Source organism: Microtus pennsylvanicus, chromosome 10 (genome assembly GCF_037038515.1).
Source record: "Microtus pennsylvanicus isolate mMicPen1 chromosome 10, mMicPen1.hap1, whole genome shotgun sequence".
NCBI classification, from domain to species: Eukaryota; Metazoa; Chordata; class Mammalia; order Rodentia; family Cricetidae; genus Microtus; species Microtus pennsylvanicus.
Window position 1 is genome coordinate 90,730,975 of NC_134588.1, and position 23,511 is coordinate 90,754,485.

At 57.1% G+C, this 23,511-nt stretch overlaps 12 non-coding genes across 12 annotated transcripts; 4 read left to right on the forward strand and 8 right to left on the reverse strand.

The window, feature by feature from the left end:
• Positions 1-5,687: 5,687 nt before the first annotated feature.
• Trnae-cuc (transfer RNA glutamic acid (anticodon CUC)) lies at positions 5,688-5,759 on the reverse strand. The gene has a single exon. It is a non-coding gene; the product is annotated as a tRNA-Glu (tRNA).
• Positions 5,760-6,229: 470 nt separating this feature from the next.
• Trnag-ucc (transfer RNA glycine (anticodon UCC)) lies at positions 6,230-6,301 on the reverse strand. The gene has a single exon. It is a non-coding gene; the product is annotated as a tRNA-Gly (tRNA).
• A 705-nt stretch (positions 6,302-7,006) lies between these two features.
• On the reverse strand, positions 7,007-7,078 carry Trnad-guc (transfer RNA aspartic acid (anticodon GUC)). The gene has a single exon. It is a non-coding gene; the product is annotated as a tRNA-Asp (tRNA).
• A 438-nt stretch (positions 7,079-7,516) lies between these two features.
• Trnal-cag (transfer RNA leucine (anticodon CAG)) lies at positions 7,517-7,599 on the forward strand. Its single transcript has one exon. It is a non-coding gene; the product is annotated as a tRNA-Leu (tRNA).
• Positions 7,600-8,390: 791 nt separating this feature from the next.
• On the forward strand, positions 8,391-8,461 carry Trnag-gcc (transfer RNA glycine (anticodon GCC)). Its single transcript has one exon. It is a non-coding gene; the product is annotated as a tRNA-Gly (tRNA).
• A 5,832-nt stretch (positions 8,462-14,293) lies between these two features.
• On the reverse strand, positions 14,294-14,365 carry Trnae-cuc (transfer RNA glutamic acid (anticodon CUC)). The gene has a single exon. It is a non-coding gene; the product is annotated as a tRNA-Glu (tRNA).
• A 470-nt stretch (positions 14,366-14,835) lies between these two features.
• Trnag-ucc (transfer RNA glycine (anticodon UCC)) lies at positions 14,836-14,907 on the reverse strand. The gene has a single exon. It is a non-coding gene; the product is annotated as a tRNA-Gly (tRNA).
• A 705-nt stretch (positions 14,908-15,612) lies between these two features.
• On the reverse strand, positions 15,613-15,684 carry Trnad-guc (transfer RNA aspartic acid (anticodon GUC)). Its single transcript has one exon. It is a non-coding gene; the product is annotated as a tRNA-Asp (tRNA).
• Positions 15,685-16,122: 438 nt separating this feature from the next.
• Positions 16,123-16,205, forward strand: Trnal-cag (transfer RNA leucine (anticodon CAG)). Its single transcript has one exon. It is a non-coding gene; the product is annotated as a tRNA-Leu (tRNA).
• Positions 16,206-16,996: 791 nt separating this feature from the next.
• Positions 16,997-17,067, forward strand: Trnag-gcc (transfer RNA glycine (anticodon GCC)). Its single transcript has one exon. It is a non-coding gene; the product is annotated as a tRNA-Gly (tRNA).
• A 5,817-nt stretch (positions 17,068-22,884) lies between these two features.
• On the reverse strand, positions 22,885-22,956 carry Trnae-cuc (transfer RNA glutamic acid (anticodon CUC)). The gene has a single exon. It is a non-coding gene; the product is annotated as a tRNA-Glu (tRNA).
• Positions 22,957-23,419: 463 nt separating this feature from the next.
• Trnag-ucc (transfer RNA glycine (anticodon UCC)) lies at positions 23,420-23,491 on the reverse strand. The gene has a single exon. It is a non-coding gene; the product is annotated as a tRNA-Gly (tRNA).
• Positions 23,492-23,511: the final 20 nt, after the last annotated feature.

Here is a 23,511-nt window from a genome sequence, read left to right on the forward strand (position 1 = left end):
CATCACCCGCCCTAACCACAGCTCTGCTACAGCTACCTTACCACTCCACTTCTTCCAGCGCCTCCACCTTTCTTATAACTCCACCTCGCGGCACTCACACCCCACACCTCCAGCCTCCCACTCCACAGTGCCGTCCACGCACAGCCTGGCTCTCCCACAATCGACACTTATTTGGTGAGCCTCTCTTGGCCGGGACCTCAAAAACCTCCCTAGCCCCAGACCCTGTTCTGCCTCCTTTGCCAAGAAACAGCCCCGCAGGGGACCACGTGCCTTCTCTCCCCTACTTCTTAGCCAACAGCAACTCTTGGAGAGCCCAGAGAGCTTCAGAGCTCCCTGGCGACAGCAGCAGGCAGGAGGCCTCTCTCTCTCTCTCTCTCTGTCTCTCTCTCTCTCTCTCTCTCTCTCACTCACTCTCTCTCTCTCTCTGTCTATCTCGCTCTCTCTGTCTCTCTCTCTCTGTATATAAACATATATATATATATCTTTATCTCTGTCTCCCTCTCTCTCTTTCTCTCTCTACCTATCTCTCTCTCTCTCTCTCACACACACACACACAAACAACCACACCCACCAGAAACACACACACACACTAGACAGAAACTCAGGGAAGTCGACGCCTCGCAGGCCAGAGAGGCACAATCATGCGCAACTCCATCGAAGGTCCCCCTGTGCCAAGATGGCTCTTCCTCGCAGGTCCCGCACTGACCCCTGGCCTTCTGAGACCTAGGCTCGTGAGGCAGGCTGCTCATTGGCAAGTCGTCTGGCCAGGGAGCTTCCCTATCCGGGCCCAATTGACCGACAAGGCTCAAAGCCTGCTCCAGCGAGCTCAGGGTGTCCACAGACTCTGTGTTGCGCCCCTTCTCCGGCCTCCCAAGCCTTGGACCGGGTGTCCCTTCCTGCGGTCCTAATCCTCTTTGTGCTCGACTGTGGTGGGTACCACAAAGGAAAACGTTCACTCACCTGTCACCGGACCCAACCACCCCCCACCGGCAGAGAAAGGGCCAGTCTCAACACAGGAGACGGACTGCCCTCTGCCACCTGTCAGTCCTTGACCAGCCTGAACAAAGGCGAGTGGGAGTGTTCGTGAACAAAGCAGGTTTTTTCTTGTTTCTAAAGAGAACCCAGGGACTGAACCAAGTGGGGCCCTTCAGTTGACTCTTGTTGGCAGTCACAGCTCAAACAAGGTAGCCGAACAAGAGCAAAAGAGACCCAACGTGGTGGCTTGGAGATGGGGTTTTTACCCTGGCTGAAGCTGCTGCTGCTGCTGGTGGTGGTGGTGGTGGTGGTGGTTTTGGTGGAGGTGGTGGTGGTGGTGGTGGTGGTGGTGGTGGTGGTGGTGGTGGTTTTGGTGGAGGTGGTGGTGGTGGTGGTGGTGGTGGTGGTGGTGGTGGTTGAGGTTTTGAGGTATGGAGACGTTGGATTAAGGCGGCGTTGGAAACGGATAGGAGCAGAGACAGCCTGATCTCCGCTAGCAGGTCCTGCGACCACCTGCTGTGTTTCCTGCACATTCATTTCTGAGTAAGGACCAGGATCACGTCATATTCTGATCAAATGTGTGACTTAGAGAAACCTTGAGGTGAGACGGTTTTATTTCTTCCTAGGAGTCCTTAATGCCACACTGATGGAAGTGGGGGTGGGTGGGGAAGGTGGGGCTGGAGTTCATGGGCGTTAGGGGACAAGGCTTTGAGGTTTGGGGTTTGGGGCTTATAAGCAGGGTGGGCTGAGAGACCTAGAGGCAGGAATTGGAGCAGAGGACTAGCATGAGGACTGCTTACTGGCTCTCTTATCCGGTGTGAGACAACCACCCACCTCCTTCCCTTCATGTGCCCTCCCACACCACTTGTGAATCAAGACAATACCCTACATGTTGGACTAAAGACCCATCATCTTTTTTTTTTTTTTTTTTGGTTTTTTCGAGACAGGGTTTCTCTGTAGCTTTGGAGCCTGTCCTGGAACTCCCTTTGTAGACCAGGCTGGCCTCGAACTCACAGAGATCCACCTGCCTCTGCCTCCCGAGTGCTAGGATTACAGGCGTGCGCCTCCACCGCCCGGCTGACCCATCATCTTTTGACAACCAAGCAAAATGTATCAAATGGAAAAAGAAAGCATATTTGACAAACAGTGCTGGCATAACTGGATATCAACATGTACAAAAATGAAGATAGACCCCTATCTATCACCATGCACAAAACTCAAGTCCAAATCGATCAAAGACCTCAACATGAAGCTGGCCACACTGAACCTTATAGAAAAGAACGTGCGAAGTACGCTTGAACGCATTGGCACAGGGAACCACTTCCTAAATAGAAGCCCAGCCGCACAGACCCTGAGAGAAACAATTAATAAATGGGACCTCCTGAAACGGAAAACCTTCTGTAAAGCAAGGGACACGATCAACAAGACAAAATGACAGCCTACAGAATGAGAAAAGATCTTCACTAACCTCACATCAGACAGAGGTCTGACCTCCAAAATATACAAAGGACTCAAGAAAATGGACACCAAAACAACATATAATCCAAAAAAAAAGGAGTAAAGACATAAACAGAGAACTCTCAACAGAGGAATCTAAAATGGCTCAAAAACACTTAAGGAAATGCTCAACATCCTTAGTCAGCAGACAAACGCGAATCAAAACAACTCTGAGTTTCCATCTTACACCTGAAAGAATGGCTAAGATCAAAAACACTGATGACAACTTATGCTGGAGAGGTTGTGGGGAAAAGAGAACACTTGTGCATTGCTGGTGGGAATGAAAGCTCGTGGCTACAACGCTTTGGATGTCACTGTGGCGATTTCTAAGAAAATTAGGAAACAACCTTCCACAAGACCTAGTAATACCACTTTTGGGTATACTCCAATCCAGAAGATGCTCAATCGTGCCACAAGGACATGTGCTCAACTATGTTCATAGCAGCTTTGTTTGTCATAGCCAGAACCTGGACACAACCTAAATGCCCCTCGACCAAAAAATGGGTAAGGAAAATGTGGTACATTTACACAATGGAGTACTACACAGCAGAAAGAAAGAAAGAAAACCCGACAGCTTGAATTTTGCAGGAAAATGGATGGAGCTAGAAAACGTTATTTAGAGTGAGGTAACCCAGACACAGAAAGACGATTATCACATGTATTCACTCATAGGTGGTTTTTAAACATAAAGCAAAGAAAGCCAGCCTACAAACCACAATCCCAGAGACCTTAGACCACAATGAGGACACTAAGAGAGAGTAACATAGATCTAATCTATATGGGAAGTAGAAGGTAAAAAAAGACAAGATCTCCTGGGTAAATTGGGACCATGGGGACCTTGGGGGAAGGTTGGAGGAGGGAAGGGAGAGGCAGGGAGGAGAGCAGAGAAAAATGTAGAGCTCACTGAATATCAATTTTAAAAAAGGGGGAAAAAAAGACTACTCATCATCTCATGGAGGCATCTGCTCAACTGAGAGTCTCTCTTCCCGGATGAGTGCAGGGTTTTGTCAAGTTCTCCAGAAACAAGCAGCACGGTTGACCCTGCTCCAACGCGGCACAGAAGCCGGCGTTTGTTGAATCATAACCATTCCTTTCTTGTTCATCCCCAAGAGCTCCTTTTAATCCCGAAAGCATGGGATCTGCTCTGTCCCAGCAATACCCCACTCCTCGTACCGATTTCAGTCTGAGTCAGGCTTGGGATTGTTGCCATCAAACACCACGACCAAAAGCAGCTTGGGCGGAGAAGTGTTGGTTTCTTGGGCTCCTAAGTCCCTCACAGAGGGCAGCCCCGGTAGGAAAGCAGAGGCAGGACCTGATGCGGTAGGTAGCTGTCCGTGGGGGAGGTGCTCACACCTGGCTTGCTCAGCCTGCTGCCTACACCTCAGGACCACGTGCCCAAGGATGGCACGCCCCTGGCCACAACCACCCCAGCTCTGCCCCCGCACCCCAACCACCATCCCTACCGGTAGCCTGTCTGCTGTCTGTCCCACAGCAATCATTCGATCGTTCACCGCAGGCACGTGCTAGAGAGACCTTTAATCCAAGCAGAGTCCCTCTTCCCAGCCAGAAGGGCCAAGCTGAGGAGAACCCAGGGAGCACAGAGGCAAGCGTGGATCCTTGCCTTTGGCAGGCGACGGCCCCATTCGGACACCTGCCAGCGTAGGCTTCTCCGTTGTCTTTTTTCCCATGACCGTCTCATGGGAGCCACACAAGTGGCCCAGCAACTTGCTGGACCGACTCTTCCCAGATCCAGCTCGACACGGGTGTCTCTCCGTGTCCTCTGTTGGGAAGGTTTCCGGGGGGACTGGGTTGAGGTCGGGTGGGGAAAAGGCGTGTCTGACCCTCCCACACACACACACGGGTGGGCACAGACTATGCCTCCCATCGAAGCGGAGCTGAACCCAGCGGTAAGCACACCACCATCTGTCTTCGTGCCCCGGACCTGTTGACAGGGTCACGACCGAGGGGACCCACCCGGCAACGGACCCAAAACCTAGGTGGGAAGAGGTTCCGCTCCAATATCCCGACTCACACAGGCACCTGCACCGCTTGCCCGCGCACACAAGGAGCCGCAGAAACAGCGGCCTTAAAACAGCCAGGCTTGGCCTCAGCTCTCCCCTCCCCCCCCCCCCCCAGCCGCTCTGAGGGCTTTCGAGGAAATCGCGCCTTGGGTCGGGCACTGTCCGCCCTGCGGCGATGCGGAAGCTTAGTAACCACACCAGGTGCTTTGCGCATTCGCCCTGCCTGCTAAAAGCACGGATTCAACACCACCCCACAGAGCACCCCCACCCACGGACGGACACGCGCTCTCCTCCCGATCCCATACCAACACTGCCACCATAAACGATCACTTAGAGACCCTGGAGTTTTGCAAGATACGCATGCATGCATATATAAATACATACATACATACGTATATACATGCCTACGCTCACACACATACACACAGAGAAGGACAGAAATAGACAAACAGAGAGACAGACATATTTGCACAAGCACACACACACACACTGTAGACTGGAACGAATCACTGCATTTGCTCAGTTGTGAAGAGCAGAGGAAAGGTTCCAGGGAGCGTGTGATGCATGCAGGTGTGGCAGGTAGGGCAAGCAAGACTGTTTCTTGGAGACCTAAGAGCAGGCGATAGAGTGAGGTGGAGACGCAGTGGGCTCCATGAGTGGGTCGGAAGCTTGCGCGGGAGCGCTGCGTGTCGGGTGTTTGTGTGTCGTCGGTGTGACAGTGGCGGTGTGTAGGCTGGGTGTGTCGGGCCGCAACAGGGCTTAGCTGGACAGGCCCTGAGGATTTGGTGTGTGCAGGAAAAGATGGTGGGCGTGAGTGGGAATCAAAGAAAGGGCTGGTGAGTGTGTGTGTAGGGAGCGCCGGTGAGGCTGCAGGCTGTTGGATTGCGAGTGAGGGTGTAGGTACGTACTAGTGGAGCGGAGCAGCAGTGTCTGGCGGCAACGCTGTTGGGCAAAAGGTAAGAGAGGTGATGTGGGGGTAGTGCCCACCCCAAGTGCTGGGAGGGGCAGGACAGGTGTCAAGATGGGGGGTGAGGTGGCAAGGTGTCCGGAGGCAAAGATGCCAGCAGGTTGTCGCGGCGACGCCGTTGGGTAAAAAGCAAGAAAGGTGTAGTGGGGGTAGTGGGGCCCCCATTGCAGGGAAGGGCCGGAAAGGTGTCAAGAAAGGGGCGAGTTACAGAGAGGAAGAAGAGAAGCTTCCCTGACCGGGAATCGAACCCGGGCCGCGGCGGTGAGAGCGCCGAATCCTAACCACTAGACCACCAGGGAGCGACGGCCAGACTTCGACGGTGCGCGCCTCTCGCGGGCAGCCAGACTCTCAGCCAGTCTGCCAACCTGACAACCAGCCGCTCGCCCCAGCCGGCCGCCCGGCAATACGCGGCTGGCATTGGGCGCCCATTCGATCGATCGGCGCCTGCCCGTGCCCCCTGGCCCTGCCCGTCCCCTCCCTGCCATGCCCGCTGCCCGCTGCCCGCTGCCCGCTGCCCGCTGCCCGCCCCCCGCTGCCAGCTGCCCGCTGCCCTCTGTCGCTTCTCCGGCAAGCCGGGCGCCAATTCCCGGTAAAACGCCTCGCCCTGGCCCTTCTCCTCCGGCTCGCCACCCTCTCAAAAGGTCTAGAACCTCCTTCCATTGTGTGGTCGTTCGGCCCGCCGCGGCGCAGTGCAGTCTCGGGACAGGCGGAGAGGCGCCGGAGGACAGGGCCAATGTCGGCCCTGAACCTTGGCAAAAGGCGGGTCCTGTGCGTTGGCCGGGAATCGAACCCGGGTCAACTGCTTGGAAGGCAGCTATGCTCACCACTATACCACCAACGCCACACCGACACGACGCCGCACACACACACGACGCCGGGGACTGCCACCAGCCAGCGGACACAGACGATGTCGCCGTCGCCTACCTGGTCTTCCCATCCTGCCCCAACCTTAAAGTCAAAGCCAAAGCCGACACCGACACCGACACCGACACCGACACCGACACCGACACCGACACCCACGCCAACCACAACCGGGCCTCCGCCGCCGAGCAAGCGTTGTTCCTCAGCGTCCCATGCCACCCGCGCTTCCCGCACGCACACGCCTGTGCTGCGCGGCGCTCTCGCCTCCTGACTGCAGCAACCGGGCCAGGGCAGCTCACGCAACGAGGGCCACAGGAGCCAGGGAGCAGCCGGGACAGCACCGAGCGGGCACGTCACCACCCAGAGCCGCCTGGCACAGCGGTGGCTCAGGCACCGAGGGTCGCACGCCGCCGGCTCTGACACACGCCCGGCCGCCTCGTCGGGGTGTGTGTGTGTGTGTGTGTGTGTGTGTGTAAGTCGAGTTCCCAGGTGTCAGAGCCCTTGGCCAGGCGCCAGGTTAGGGACCCGACGGCCGGGAGGCATGTGGGCCCGCCTGGCAGTGGACAGCCCGAGCCCGGCTCTTGGGCCAGAGGACCACTGTCCTGGCATTGGGGCGAGGGGCCAAGCAAGCAAGGCTGGCCAAGGGACCAAGGGCCGCCCGTCTGGCTAAAAAGGAATGGTATGTCTCCCCGTCGGGGAATCGAACCCCGGTCTCCCGCGTGACAGGCGGGGATACTCACCACTATACTAACGAGGACGACGACGACGGCGCTGCCACCGAGACGGCCGGCCATCTCCGACGCCCTTACAAGGCCCGCCACCCTCCCCGCCTTCGAAGCACCGCCGACCTCCGCACCCATCCCCAAAGTCTCCCCGACGCAACCAAACGACCCTCCCACCAGGACGTGGAACCGCAGCCACGTCCGACCATCGCATCCCAGCACCCTGGTCCCGCCCATGCCCGCGGGAGACGCTGCTCTCGTTCCTGGGTGGTCCCGCCTGGGCTGGGGTGGTGTGGGGAGCCAAACCGGAAACGGGACCGGGACCGGGACCCGGACAGGGAGCGACTTTGGCGCCTAGCAGCATCTAGACGTGGACCCGGTGGACGCCGCTCCTCGCCCGCAGCTTGAGCAGCCATACCGGCACCAACCCGGGCGCCCCGACGCGACAGGTCCGCCGCGCGCCCACACCCGTCGTCAGGATGGCCGAGCGGTCTAAGGCGCTGCGTTCAGGTCGCAGTCTCCCCTGGAGGCGTGGGTTCGAATCCCACTCCTGACAACCTCGCCTTTTTGTTCACGCACCCCGCCCCCAGCTCCCACCCCACCGTCCCGTGAGTGCCTCCTACCACCGCCTCTCCGACGCCGCCCAAACTCCTCTCACGCCCGCAACCTTCTCTCACACGCCTGGGCCTGGAGGAGCGCCCTGCTCTCAACACCCGACACTTACTGGAGGGCAGCGGCAGCGGCGCGTACGGGACGCCTTGCTAAATTAGCCACCTCCAGGGGGGGCTGGGGGAGATGCTCGAGTCCGTGAGGGCGCCGGTCCTGAGCACCCCGCCAGCCCATCCGACCGGCCCCGTGCCAACAGAGGACCTCATCCATCCCTACCCCAGACCCGCACTTCTTGGCCCGGCCCTCGCGCTCACCACCCCTTTCCCGCTCCTTCCTGCTCCTCCAGCTCCTGCGGGAGAAGCCCACCGCGCCCATCCTCTCGGGCTCTGCTCGTCCAGGCTTCTTCTGTGCGCAGGTGGCCGTCGCCAGCGCACACCTGCCGACCCTTGCTGCGCGCACCGCCGGCCCGCAAGCTCGCTGGCTTGCTAGCTCCTCGGCTGGCAGCAGGGAGAGGCAGGGTTGACGTGGGACCTAGGCGTCCCGGAGAGGGGAGAGGCGCGGCTCTCAGCCGCGGAGCCTCACTCTGGTCCCGGGACTCTCCTGTCCGTGTGGCCCTCGAGCTCGCCTGCTTGGTCCATGAGGCCAAGGCCCGGCATCTAGGTGTCAGGGGGGAAACGAGGAACTAGCTGGTCCTGGAGCACAGGCTGTGACAGCAGTCAGGTGACAGCCTAGGCCATGGCATGGGTGGTTCAGTGGTAGAATTCTCGCCTGCCACGCGGGAGGCCCGGGTTCGATTCCCGGCCCATGCAGAGTCCAGTCCCTTTTGGTCCTCATGCACCCACTGCCCCAGTCCCCAATGCCCAGGGTGCCCAGCCACAGCAGCGGACTACCACTAACCCAGTCATCCACAGCCTGCCCAGCAGCCTAAGCCTAGTCCTCTCTCCTCAACTCAGACGCCATCACCCGCCCTAACCACAGCTCTGCTACAGCTACCTTACCACTCCACTTCTTCCAGCGCCTCCACCTTTCTTATAACTCCACCTCGCGGCACTCACACCCCACACCTCCAGCCTCCCACTCCACAGTGCCGTCCACGCACAGCCTGGCTCTCCCACAATCGACACTTATTTGGTGAGCCTCTCTTGGCCGGGACCTCAAAAACCTCCCTAGCCCCAGACCCTGTTCTGCCTCCTTTGCCAAGAAACAGCCCCGCAGGGGACCACGTGCCTTCTCTCCCCTACTTCTTAGCCAACAGCAACTCTTGGAGAGCCCAGAGAGCTTCAGAGCTCCCTGGCGACAGCAGCAGGCAGGAGGCCTCTCTCTCTCTCTCTCTCTCTCTGTCTCTCTCTCTCTCTCTCTCACTCACTCTCTCTCTCTCTCTGTCTATCTCGCTCTCTCTGTCTCTCTCTCTCTGTATATAAACATATATATATATCTTTATCTCTGTCTCCCTCTCTCTCTTTCTCTCTCTACCTATCTCTCTCTCTCTCTCTCACACACACACACACAAACAACCACACCCACCAGAAACACACACACACACTAGACAGAAACTCAGGGAAGTCGACGCCTCGCAGGCCAGAGAGGCACAATCATGCGCAACTCCATCGAAGGTCCCCCTGTGCCAAGATGGCTCTTCCTCGCAGGTCCCGCACTGACCCCTGGCCTTCTGAGACCTAGGCTCGTGAGGCAGGCTGCTCATTGGCAAGTCGTCTGGCCAGGGAGCTTCCCTATCCGGGCCCAATTGACCGACAAGGCTCAAAGCCTGCTCCAGCGAGCTCAGGGTGTCCACAGACTCTGTGTTGCGCCCCTTCTCCGGCCTCCCAAGCCTTGGACCGGGTGTCCCTTCCTGCGGTCCTAATCCTCTTTGTGCTCGACTGTGGTGGGTACCACAAAGGAAAACGTTCACTCACCTGTCACCGGACCCAACCACCCCCCACCGGCAGAGAAAGGGCCAGTCTCACCACAGGAGACGGACTGCCCTCTGCCACCTGTCAGTCCTTGACCAGCCTGAACAAAGGCGAGTGGGAGTGTTCGTGAACAAAGCAGGTTTTTTCTTGTTTCTAAAGAGAACCCAGGGACTGAACCAAGTGGGGCCCTTCAGTTGACTCTTGTTGGCAGTCACAGCTCAAACAAGGTAGCCGAACAAGAGCAAAAGAGACCCAACGTGGTGGCTTGGAGATGGGGTTTTTACCCTGGCTGAAGCTGCTGCTGCTGGTGGTTGTGGAGGTGGTAATGATGGTGGTTTTGGTGGTGGTGGTGGTGGTGGTGGTGGTGGTGGTGGTGGTGGTGGTTTTGGTGGAGGTGGTGGTGGTGGTGGTGGTGGTGGTGGTGGTGGTGGTGGTTGAGGTTTTGAGGTATGGAGACGTTGGATTAAGGCGGCGTTGGAAACGGATAGGAGCAGAGACAGCCTGATCTCCGCTAGCAGGTCCTGCGACCACCTGCTGTGTTTCCTGCACATTCATTTCTGAGTAAGGACCAGGATCACGTCATATTCTGATCAAATGTGTGACTTAGAGAAACCTTGAGGTGAGACGGTTTTATTTCTTCCTAGGAGTCCTTAATGCCACACTGATGGAAGTGGGGGTGGGTGGGGAAGGTGGGGCTGGAGTTCATGGGCGTTAGGGGACAAGGCTTTGAGGTTTGGGGTTTGGGGCTTATAAGCAGGGTGGGCTGAGAGACCTAGAGGCAGGAATTGGAGCAGAGGACTAGCACGAGGGCTGCTTACTGGCTCTCTTATCGGTGCGAGAAAACCACCCACCTCCTTCCCTTCATGTGCCCTCCCACACCACTTGTGAATCAAGACAATACCCTACATGTTGGACTAAAGACCCATCATCTTTTTTTTTTTTTTTTTGGTTTTTTCGAGACAGGGTTTCTCTGTAGCTTTGGAGCCTGTCCTGGAACTCCCTTTGTAGACCAGGCTGGCCTCGAACTCACAGAGATCCACCTGCCTCTGCCTCCCGAGTGCTAGGATTACAGGCGTGCGCCTCCACCGCCCGGCTGACCCATCATCTTTTGACAACCAAGCAAAATGTATCAAATGGAAAAAGAAAGCATATTTGACAAACGGTGCTGGCATAACTGGATATCAACATGTACAAAAATGAAGATAGACCCCTATCTATCACCATGCACAAAACTCAAGTCCAAATCGATCAAAGACCTCAACATGAAGCTGGCCACACTGAACCTTATAGAAAAGAAAGTGCGAAGTACGCTTGAACGCATTGGCACAGGGAACCACTTCCTAAATAGAAGCCCAGCCGCACAGACCCTGAGAGAAACAATTAATAAATGGGACCTCCTGAAACGGAAAACCTTCTGTAAAGCAAGGGACACGATCAACAAGACAAAATGACAGCCTACAGAATGAGAAAAGATCTTCACTAACCTCACATCAGACAGAGGTCTGACCTCCAAAATATACAAAGGACTCAAGAAAATGGACACCAAAACAACATATAATCCAAAAAAAAAAAAGGAGTAAAGACATAAACAGAGAACTCTCAACAGAGGAATCTAAAATGGCTCAAAAACACTTAAGGAAATGCTCAACATCCTTAGTCAGCAGACAAACGCGAATCAAAACAACTCTGAGTTTCCATCTTACACCTGAAAGAATGGCTAAGATCAAAAACACTGATGACAACTTATGCTGGAGAGGTTGTGGGGAAAAGAGAACACTTGTGCATTGCTGGTGGGAATGAAAGCTCGTGGCTACAACGCTTTGGATGTCACTGTGGCGATTTCTAAGAAAATTAGGAAACAACCTTCCACAAGACCTAGTAATACCACTTTTGGGTATACTCCAATCCAGAAGATGCTCAATCGTGCCACAAGGACATGTGCTCAACTATGTTCATAGCAGCTTTGTTTGTCATAGCCAGAACCTGGACACAACCTAAATGCCCCTCGACCAAAAAATGGGTAAGGAAAATGTGGTACATTTACACAATGGAGTACTACACAGCAGAAAGAAAGAAAGAAAACCCGACAGCTTGAATTTTGCAGGAAAATGGATGGAGCTAGAAAACGTTATTTAGAGTGAGGTAACCCAGACACAGAAAGACGATTATCACATGTATTCACTCATAGGTGGTTTTTAAACATAAAGCAAAGAAAGCCAGCCTACAAACCACAATCCCAGAGACCTTAGACCACAATGAGGACACTAAGAGAGAGTAACATAGATCTAATCTATATGGGAAGTAGAAGGTAAAAAAAGACAAGATCTCCTGGGTAAATTGGGACCATGGGGACCTTGGGGGAAGGTTGGAGGAGGGAAGGGAGAGGCAGGGAGGAGAGCAGAGAAAAATGTAGAGCTCACTGAATATCAATTTTAAAAAAGGGGGAAAAAAAGACTACTCATCATCTCATGGAGGCATCTGCTCAACTGAGAGTCTCTCTTCCCGGATGAGTGCAGGGTTTTGTCAAGTTCTCCAGAAACAAGCAGCACGGTTGACCCTGCTCCAACGCGGCACAGAAGCCGGCGTTTGTTGAACCATAACCATTCCTTTCTTGTTCATCCCCAAGAGCTCCTTTTAATCCCGAAAGCATGGGATCTGCTCTGTCCCAGCAATACCCCACTCCTCGTACCGATTTCAGTCTGAGTCAGGCTTGGGATTGTTGCCATCAAACACCACGACCAAAAGCAGCTTGGGCGGAGAAGTGTTGGTTTCTTGGGCTCCTAAGTCCCTCACAGAGGGCAGCCCCGGTAGGAAAGCAGAGGCAGGACCTGATGCGGTAGGTAGCTGTCCGTGGGGGAGGTGCTCACACCTGGCTTGCTCAGCCTGCTGCCTACACCTCAGGACCACGTGCCCAAGGATGGCACGCCCCTGGCCACAACCACCCCAGCTCTGCCCCCGCACCCCAACCACCATCCCTACCGGTAGCCTGTCTGCTGTCTGTCCCACAGCAATCATTCGATCGTTCACCGCAGGCACGTGCTAGAGAGACCTTTAATCCAAGCAGAGTCCCTCTTCCCAGCCAGAAGGGCCAAGCTGAGGAGAACCCAGGGAGCACAGAGGCAAGCGTGGATCCTTGCCTTTGGCAGGCGACGGCCCCATTCGGACACCTGCCAGCGTAGGCTTCTCCGTTGTCTTTTTTCCCATGACCGTCTCATGGGAGCCACACAAGTGGCCCAGCAACTTGCTGGACCGACTCTTCCCAGATCCAGCTCGACACGGGTGTCTCTCCGTGTCCTCTGTTGGGAAGGTTTCCGGGGGGACTGGGTTGAGGTCGGGTGGGGAAAAGGCGTGTCTGACCCTCCCACACACACACACGGGTGGGCACAGACTATGCCTCCCATCGAAGCGGAGCTGAACCCAGCGGTAAGCACACCACCATCTGTCTTCGTGCCCCGGACCTGTTGACAGGGTCACGACCGAGGGGACCCACCCGGCAACGGACCCAAAACCTAGGTGGGAAGAGGTTCCGCTCCAATATCCCGACTCACACAGGCACCTGCACCGCTTGCCCGCGCACACAAGGAGCCGCAGAAACAGCGGCCTTAAAACAGCCAGGCTTGGCCTCAGCTCTCCCCTCCCCCCCCCCCCCCAGCCGCTCTGAGGGCTTTCGAGGAAATCGCGCCTTGGGTCGGGCACTGTCCGCCCTGCGGCGATGCGGAAGCTTAGTAACCACACCAGGTGCTTTGCGCATTCGCCCTGCCTGCTAAAAGCACGGATTCAACACCACCCCACAGAGCACCCCCACCCACGGACGGACACGCGCTCTCCTCCCGATCCCATACCAACACTGCCACCATAAACGATCACTTAGAGACCCTGGAGTTTTGCAAGATACGCATGCATGCATATATAAATACATACATACATACGTATATACATGCCTACGCTCACACACATACACACAGAGAAGGACAGAAATAGACAAACAGAGAGACAGACATATTTGCACAAGCACACACACACACACTGTAGACTGGAACGAATCACTGCATTTGCTCAGTTGTGAAGAGCAGAGGAAAGGTTCCAGGGAGCGTGTGATGCATGCAGGTGTGGCAGGTAGGGCAAGCAAGACTGTTTCTTGGAGACCTAAGAGCAGGCGATAGAGTGAGGTGGAGACGCAGTGGGCTCCATGAGTGGGTCGGAAGCTTGCGCGGGAGCGCTGCGTGTCGGGTGTTTGTGTGTCGTCGGTGTGACAGTGGCGGTGTGTAGGCTGGGTGTGTCGGGCCGCAACAGGGCTTAGCTGGACAGGCCCTGAGGATTTGGTGTGTGCAGGAAAAGATGGTGGGCGTGAGTGGGAATCAAAGAAAGGGCTGGTGAGTGTGTGTGTAGGGAGCGCCGGTGAGGCTGCAGGCTGTTGGATTGCGAGTGAGGGTGTAGGTACGTACTAGTGGAGCGGAGCAGCAGTGTCTGGCGGCAACGCTGTTGGGCAAAAGGTAAGAGAGGTGATGTGGGGGTAGTGCCCACCCCAAGTGCTGGGAGGGGCAGGACAGGTGTCAAGATGGGGGGTGAGGTGGCAAGGTGTCCGGAGGCAAAGATGCCAGCAGGTTGTCGCGGCGACGCCGTTGGGTAAAAAGCAAGAAAGGTGTAGTGGGGGTAGTGGGGCCCCCATTGCAGGGAAGGGCCGGAAAGGTGTCAAGAAAGGGGCGAGTTACAGAGAGGAAGAAGAGAAGCTTCCCTGACCGGGAATCGAACCCGGGCCGCGGCGGTGAGAGCGCCGAATCCTAACCACTAGACCACCAGGGAGCGACGGCCAGACTTCGACGGTGCGCGCCTCTCGCGGGCAGCCAGACTCTCAGCCAGTCTGCCAACCTGACAACCAGCCGCTCGCCCCAGCCGGCCGCCCGGCAATACGCGGCTGGCATTGGGCGCCCATTCGATCGATCGGCGCCTGCCCGTGCCCCCTGGCCCTGCCCGTCCCCTCCCTGCCATGCCCGCTGCCCGCTGCCCGCTGCCCGCTGCCCGCTGCCCGCCCCCCGCTGCCAGCTGCCCGCTGCCCTCTGTCGCTTCTCCGGCAAGCCGGGCGCCAATTCCCGGTAAAACGCCTCGCCCTGGCCCTTCTCCTCCGGCTCGCCACCCTCTCAAAAGGTCTAGAACCTCCTTCCATTGTGTGGTCGTTCGGCCCGCCGCGGCGCAGTGCAGTCTCGGGACAGGCGGAGAGGCGCCGGAGGACAGGGCCAATGTCGGCCCTGAACCTTGGCAAAAGGCGGGTCCTGTGCGTTGGCCGGGAATCGAACCCGGGTCAACTGCTTGGAAGGCAGCTATGCTCACCACTATACCACCAACGCCACACCGACACGACGCCGCACACACACACGACGCCGGGGACTGCCACCAGCCAGCGGACACAGACGATGTCGCCGTCGCCTACCTGGTCTTCCCATCCTGCCCCAACCTTAAAGTCAAAGCCAAAGCCGACACCGACACCGACACCGACACCGACACCGACACCGACACCGACACCCACGCCAACCACAACCGGGCCTCCGCCGCCGAGCAAGCGTTGTTCCTCAGCGTCCCATGCCACCCGCGCTTCCCGCACGCACACGCCTGTGCTGCGCGGCGCTCTCGCCTCCTGACTGCAGCAACCGGGCCAGGGCAGCTCACGCAACGAGGGCCACAGGAGCCAGGGAGCAGCCGGGACAGCACCGAGCGGGCACGTCACCACCCAGAGCCGCCTGGCACAGCGGTGGCTCAGGCACCGAGGGTCGCACGCCGCCGGCTCTGACACACGCCCGGCCGCCTCGTCGGGGTGTGTGTGTGTGTGTGTGTGTGTGTGTGTAAGTCGAGTTCCCAGGTGTCAGAGCCCTTGGCCAGGCGCCAGGTTAGGGACCCGACGGCCGGGAGGCATGTGGGCCCGCCTGGCAGTGGACAGCCCGAGCCCGGCTCTTGGGCCAGAGGACCACTGTCCTGGCATTGGGGCGAGGGGCCAAGCAAGCAAGGCTGGCCAAGGGACCAAGGGCCGCCCGTCTGGCTAAAAAGGAATGGTATGTCTCCCCGTCGGGGAATCGAACCCCGGTCTCCCGCGTGACAGGCGGGGATACTCACCACTATACTAACGAGGACGACGACGACGGCGCTGCCACCGAGACGGCCGGCCATCTCCGACGCCCTTACAAGGCCCGCCACCCTCCCCGCCTTCGAAGCACCGCCGACCTCCGCACCCATCCCCAAAGTCTCCCCGACGCAACCAAACGACCCTCCCACCAGGACGTGGAACCGCAGCCACGTCCGACCATCGCATCCCAGCACCCTGGTCCCGCCCATGCCCGCGGGAGACGCTGCTCTCGTTCCTGGGTGGTCCCGCCTGGGCTGGGGTGGTGTGGGGAGCCAAACCGGAAACGGGACCGGGACCGGGACCCGGACAGGGAGCGACTTTGGCGCCTAGCAGCATCTAGACGTGGACCCGGTGGACGCCGCTCCTCGCCCGCAGCTTGAGCAGCCATACCGGCACCAACCCGGGCGCCCCGACGCGACAGGTCCGCCGCGCGCCCACACCCGTCGTCAGGATGGCCGAGCGGTCTAAGGCGCTGCGTTCAGGTCGCAGTCTCCCCTGGAGGCGTGGGTTCGAATCCCACTCCTGACAACCTCGCCTTTTTGTTCACGCACCCCGCCCCCAGCTCCCACCCCACCGTCCCGTGAGTGCCTCCTACCACCGCCTCTCCGACGCCGCCCAAACTCCTCTCACGCCCGCAACCTTCTCTCACACGCCTGGGCCTGGAGGAGCGCCCTGCTCTCAACACCCGACACTTACTGGAGGGCAGCGGCAGCGGCGCGTACGGGACGCCTTGCTAAATTAGCCACCTCCAGGGGGGGCTGGGGGAGATGCTCGAGTCCGTGAGGGCGCCGGTCCTGAGCACCCCGCCAGCCCATCCGACCGGCCCCGTGCCAACAGAGGACCTCATCCATCCCTACCCCAGACCCGCACTTCTTGGCCCGGCCCTCGCGCTCACCACCCCTTTCCCGCTCCTTCCTGCTCCTCCAGCTCCTGCGGGAGAAGCCCACCGCGCCCATCCTCTCGGGCTCTGCTCGTCCAGGCTTCTTCTGTGCGCAGGTGGCCGTCGCCAGCGCACACCTGCCGACCCTTGCTGCGCGCACCGCCGGCCCGCAAGCTCGCTGGCTTGCTAGCTCCTCGGCTGGCAGCAGGGAGAGGCAGGGTTGACGTGGGACCTAGGCGTCCCGGAGAGGGGAGAGGCGCGGCTCTCAGCCGCGGAGCCTCACTCTGGTCCCGGGACTCTCCTGTCCGTGTGGCCCTCGAGCTCGCCTGCTTGGTCCATGAGGCCAAGGCCCGGCATCTAGGTGTCAGGGGGGAAACGAGGAACTAGCTGGTCCTGGAGCACAGGCTGTGACAGCAGTCAGGTGACAGCCTAGGCCATGGCATGGGTGGTTCAGTGGTAGAATTCTCGCCTGCCACGCGGGAGGCCCGGGTTCGATTCCCGGCCCATGCAGAGTCCAGTCCCTTTTGGTCCTCATGCACCCACTGCCCCAGTCCCCAATGCCCAGGGTGCCCAGCCACAGCAGCGGACTACCACTAACCCAGTCATCCACAGCCTGCCCAGCAGCCTAAGCCTAGTCCTCTCTCCTCAACTCAGACGCCATCACCCGCCCTAACCACAGCTCTGCTACAGCTACCTTACCACTCCACTTCTTCCAGCGCCTCCACCTTTCTTATAACTCCACCTCGCGGCACTCACACCCCACACCTCCAGCCTCCCACTCCACAGTGCCGTCCACGCACAGCCTGGCTCTCCCACAATCGACACTTATTTGGTGAGCCTCTCTTGGCCGGGACCTCAAAAACCTCCCTAGCCCCAGACCCTGTTCTGCCTCCTTTGCCAAGAAACAGCCCCGCAGGGGACCACGTGCCTTCTCTCCCCTACTTCTTAGCCAACAGCAACTCTTGGAGAGCCCAGAGAGCTTCAGAGCTCCCTGGCGACAGCAGCAGGCAGGAGGCCTCTCTCTCTCTCTCTCTCTCTCTGTCTCTCTCTCTCTCTCTCTCACTCACTCTCTCTCTCTCTCTGTCTATCTCGCTCTCTCTGTCTCTCTCTCTCTGTATATAAACATATATATATATCTTTATCTCTGTCTCCCTCTCTCTCTTTCTCTCTCTACCTATCTCTCTCTCTCTCTCTCACACACACACACACAAACAACCACACCCACCAGAAACACACACACACACTAGACAGAAACTCAGGGAAGTCGACGCCTCGCAGGCCAGAGAGGCACAATCATGCGCAACTCCATCGAAGGTCCCCCTGTGCCAAGATGGCTCTTCCTCGCAGGTCCCGCACTGACCCCTGGCCTTCTGAGACCTAGGCTCGTGAGGCAGGCTGCTCATTGGCAAGTCGTCTGGCCAGGGAGCTTCCCTATCCGGGCCCAATTGACCGACAAGGCTCAAAGCCTGCTCCAGCGAGCTCAGGGTGTCCACAGACTCTGTGTTGCGCCCCTTCTCCGGCCTCCCAAGCCTTGGACCGGGTGTCCCTTCCTGCGGTCCTAATCCTCTTTGTGCTCGACTGTGGTGGGTACCACAAAGGAAAACGTTCACTCACCTGTCACCGGACCCAACCACCCCCCACCGGCAGAGAAAGGGCCAGTCTCAACACAGGAGACGGACTGCCCTCTGCCACCTGTCAGTCCTTGACCAGCCTGAACAAAGGCGAGTGGGAGTGTTCGTGAACAAAGCAGGTTTTTTCTTGTTTCTAAAGAGAACCCAGGGACTGAACCAAGTGGGGCCCTTCAGTTGACTCTTGTTGGCAGTCACAGCTCAAACAAGGTAGCCGAACAAGAGCAAAAGAGACCCAACGTGGTGGCTTGGAGATGGGGTTTTTACCCTGGCTGAAGCTGCTGCTGCTGGTGGTGGTGGAGGTGGTAATGATGGTGGTTTTGGTGGTGGTGGTGGTGGTGGTGGTGGTGGTGGTGGTGGTGGTGGTTTTGGTGGAGGTGGTGGTGGTGGTGGTGGTGGTGGTGGTGGTGGTGGTGGTTGAGGTTTTGAGGTATGGAGACGTTGGATTAAGGCGGCGTTGGAAACGGATAGGAGCAGAGACAGCCTGATCTCCGCTAGCAGGTCCTGCGACCACCTGCTGTGTTTCCTGCACATTCATTTCTGAGTAAGGACCAGGATCACGTCATATTCTGATCAAATGTGTGACTTAGAGAAACCTTGAGGTGAGACGGTTTTATTTCTTCCTAGGAGTCCTTAATGCCACACTGATGGAAGTGGGGGTGGGTGGGGAAGGTGGGGCTGGAGTTCATGGGCGTTAGGGGACAAGGTTTTGAGGTTTGGGGTTTGGGGCTTATAAGCAGGGTGGGCTGAGAGACCTAGAGGCAGGAATTGGAGCAGAGGACTAGCACGAGGGCTGCTTACTGGCTCTCTTATCGGTGCGAGAAAACCACCCACCTCCTTCCCTTCATGTGCCCTCCCACACCACTTGTGAATCAAGACAATACCCTACATGTTGGACTAAAGACCCATCATCTTTTTTTTTTTTTTTTTGGTTTTTTCGAGACAGGGTTTCTCTGTAGCTTTGGAGCCTGTCCTGGAACTCCCTTTGTAGACCAGGCTGGCCTCGAACTCACAGAGATCCACCTGCCTCTGCCTCCCGAGTGCTAGGATTACAGGCGTGCGCCTCCACCGCCCGGCTGACCCATCATCTTTTGACAACCAAGCAAAATGTATCAAATGGAAAAAGAAAGCATATTTGACAAACGGTGCTGGCATAACTGGATATCAACATGTACAAAAATGAAGATAGACCCCTATCTATCACCATGCACAAAACTCAAGTCCAAATCGATCAAAGACCTCAACATGAAGCTGGCCACACTGAACCTTATAGAAAAGAAAGTGCGAAGTACGCTTGAACGCATTGGCACAGGGAACCACTTCCTAAATAGAAGCCCAGCCGCACAGACCCTGAGAGAAACAATTAATAAATGGGACCTCCTGAAACGGAAAACCTTCTGTAAAGCAAGGGACACGATCAACAAGACAAAATGACAGCCTACAGAATGAGAAAAGATCTTCACTAACCTCACATCAGACAGAGGTCTGACCTCCAAAATATACAAAGGACTCAAGAAAATGGACACCAAAACAACATATAATCCAAAAAAAAAAAAGGAGTAAAGACATAAACAGAGAACTCTCAACAGAGGAATCTAAAATGGCTCAAAAACACTTAAGGAAATGCTCAACATCCTTAGTCAGCAGACAAACGCGAATCAAAACAACTCTGAGTTTCCATCTTACACCTGAAAGAATGGCTAAGATCAAAAACACTGATGACAACTTATGCTGGAGAGGTTGTGGGGAAAAGAGAACACTTGTGCATTGCTGGTGGGAATGAAAGCTCGTGGCTACAACGCTTTGGATGTCACTGTGGCGATTTCTAAGAAAATTAGGAAACAACCTTCCACAAGACCTAGTAATACCACTTTTGGGTATACTCCAATCCAGAAGATGCTCAATCGTGCCACAAGGACATGTGCTCAACTATGTTCATAGCAGCTTTGTTTGTCATAGCCAGAACCTGGACACAACCTAAATGCCCCTCGACCAAAAAATGGGTAAGGAAAATGTGGTACATTTACACAATGGAGTACTACACAGCAGAAAGAAAGAAAGAAAACCCGACAGCTTGAATTTTGCAGGAAAATGGATGGAGCTAGAAAACGTTATTTAGAGTGAGGTAACCCAGACACAGAAAGACGATTATCACATGTATTCACTCATAGGTGGTTTTTAAACATAAAGCAAAGAAAGCCAGCCTACAAACCACAATCCCAGAGACCTTAGACCACAATGAGGACACTAAGAGAGAGTAACATAGATCTAATCTATATGGGAAGTAGAAGGTAAAAAAAGACAAGATCTCCTGGGTAAATTGGGACCATGGGGACCTTGGGGGAAGGTTGGAGGAGGGAAGGGAGAGGCAGGGAGGAGAGCAGAGAAAAATGTAGAGCTCACTGAATATCAATTTTAAAAAAGGGGGAAAAAAAGACTACTCATCATCTCATGGAGGCATCTGCTCAACTGAGAGTCTCTCTTCCCGGATGAGTGCAGGGTTTTGTCAAGTTCTCCAGAAACAAGCAGCACGGTTGACCCTGCTCCAACGCGGCACAGAAGCCGGCGTTTGTTGAACCATAACCATTCCTTTCTTGTTCATCCCCAAGAGCTCCTTTTAATCCCGAAAGCATGGGATCTGCTCTGTCCCAGCAATACCCCACTCCTCGTACCGATTTCAGTCTGAGTCAGGCTTGGGATTGTTGCCATCAAACACCACGACCAAAAGCAGCTTGGGCGGAGAAGTGTTGGTTTCTTGGGCTCCTAAGTCCCTCACAGAGGGCAGCCCCGGTAGGAAAGCAGAGGCAGGACCTGATGCGGTAGGTAGCTGTCCGTGGGGGAGGTGCTCACACCTGGCTTGCTCAGCCTGCTGCCTACACCTCAGGACCACGTGCCCAAGGATGGCACGCCCCTGGCCACAACCACCCCAGCTCTGCCCCCGCACCCCAACCACCATCCCTACCGGTAGCCTGTCTGCTGTCTGTCCCACAGCAATCATTCGATCGTTCACCGCAGGCACGTGCTAGAGAGACCTTTAATCCAAGCAGAGTCCCTCTTCCCAGCCAGAAGGGCCAAGCTGAGGAGAACCCAGGGAGCACAGAGGCAAGCGTGGATCCTTGCCTTTGGCAGGCGACGGCCCCATTCGGACACCTGCCAGCGTAGGCTTCTCCGTTGTCTTTTTTCCCATGACCGTCTCATGGGAGCCACACAAGTGGCCCAGCAACTTGCTGGACCGACTCTTCCCAGATCCAGCTCGACACGGGTGTCTCTCCGTGTCCTCTGTTGGGAAGGTTTCCGGGGGGACTGGGTTGAGGTCGGGTGGGGAAAAGGCGTGTCTGACCCTCCCACACACACACACGGGTGGGCACAGACTATGCCTCCCATCGAAGCGGAGCTGAACCCAGCGGTAAGCACACCACCATCTGTCTTCGTGCCCCGGACCTGTTGACAGGGTCACGACCGAGGGGACCCACCCGGCAGCGGACCCAAAACCTAGGTGGGAAGAGGTTCCGCTCCAATATCCCGACTCACACAGGCACCTGCACCGCTTGCCCGCGCACACAAGGAGCCGCAGAAACAGCGGCCTTAAAACAGCCAGGCTTGGCCTCAGCTCTCCCCTCCCCCCCCCCAGCCGCTCTGAGGGCTTTCGAGGAAATCGCGCCTTGGGTCGGGCACTGTCCGCCCTGCGGCGATGCGGAAGCTTAGTAACCACACCAGGTGCTTTGCGCATTCGCCCTGCCTGCTAAAAGCACGGATTCAACACCACCCCACAGAGCACCCCCACCCACGGACGGACACGCGCTCTCCTCCCGATCCCATACCAACACTGCCACCATAAACGATCACTTAGAGACCCTGGAGTTTTGCAAGATACGCATGCATGCATATATAAATACATACATACATACGTATATACATGCCTACGCTCACACACATACACACAGAGAAGGACAGAAATAGACAAACAGAGAGACAGACATATTTGCACAAGCACACACACACACACTGTAGACTGGAACGAATCACTGCATTTGCTCAGTTGTGAAGAGCAGAGGAAAGGTTCCAGGGAGCGTGTGATGCATGCAGGTGTGGCAGGTAGGGCAAGCAAGACTGTTTCTTGGAGACCTAAGAGCAGGCGATAGAGTGAGGTGGAGACGCAGTGGGCTCCATGAGTGGGTCGGAAGCTTGCGCGGGAGCGCTGCGTGTCGGGTGTTTGTGTGTCGTCGGTGTGACAGTGGCGGTGTGTAGGCTGGGTGTGTCGGGCCGCAACAGGGCTTAGCTGGACAGGCCCTGAGGATTTGGTGTGTGCAGGAAAAGATGGTGGGCGTGAGTGGGAATCAAAGAAAGGGCTGGTGAGTGTGTGTGTAGGGAGCGCCGGTGAGGCTGCAGGCTGTTGGATTGCGAGTGAGGGTGTAGGTACGTACTAGTGGAGCGGAGCAGCAGTGTCTGGCGGCAACGCTGTTGGGCAAAAGGTAAGAGAGGTGATGTGGGGGTAGTGCCCACCCCAAGTGCTGGGAGGGGCAGGACAGGTGTCAAGATGGGGGGTGAGGTGGCAAGGTGTCCGGAGGCAAAGATGTCGCGGCGACGCCGTTGGGTAAAAAGCAAGAAAGGTGTAGTGGGGGTAGTGGGGCCCCCATTGCAGGGGAGGGCCGGAAAGGTGTCAAGAAAGGGGCGAGTTACAGAGAGGAAGAAGAGAAGCTTCCCTGACCGGGAATCGAACCCGGGCCGCGGCGGTGAGAGCGCCGAATCCTAACCACTAGACCACCAGGGAGCGACGGCCAGACTTCGACGGTGCGCGCCTCTCGCGGGCAGCCAGACTCTCAGCCAGTCTGCCAACCTGACAACCAGCCGCTCGCCCCAGCCGGCCGCCCGGCAATACGCGGCTGGCATTGGGCGCCCATTCGATCGATCGGCGCCTGCCCGTGCCCCCTGGCCCTGCCCGTCCCCTCCCTGCCATGCCCGCTGCCCGCTGCCCGCTGCCCGCTGCCCGCCCCCCGCTGCCAGCTGCCCGCTGCCCTCTGTCGCTTCTCCGGCAAGCCGGGCGCCAATTCCCGGTAAAACGCCTCGCCCTGGCCCTTCTCCTCCGGCTCGCCACCCTCTCAAAAGGTCTAGAACCTCCTTCCATTGTGTGGTCATTCGGCCCGCCGCGGCGCAGTGCAGTCTCGGGACAGGCGGAGAGGCGCCGGAGGACAGGGCCACTGTCGGCCCTGAACCTTGGCAAAAGGCGGGTCCTGTGCGTTGGCCGGGAATCGAACCCGGGTCAACTGCTTGGAAGGCAGCTATGCTCACCACTATACCACCAACGCCACACCGACACGGCGCCGCA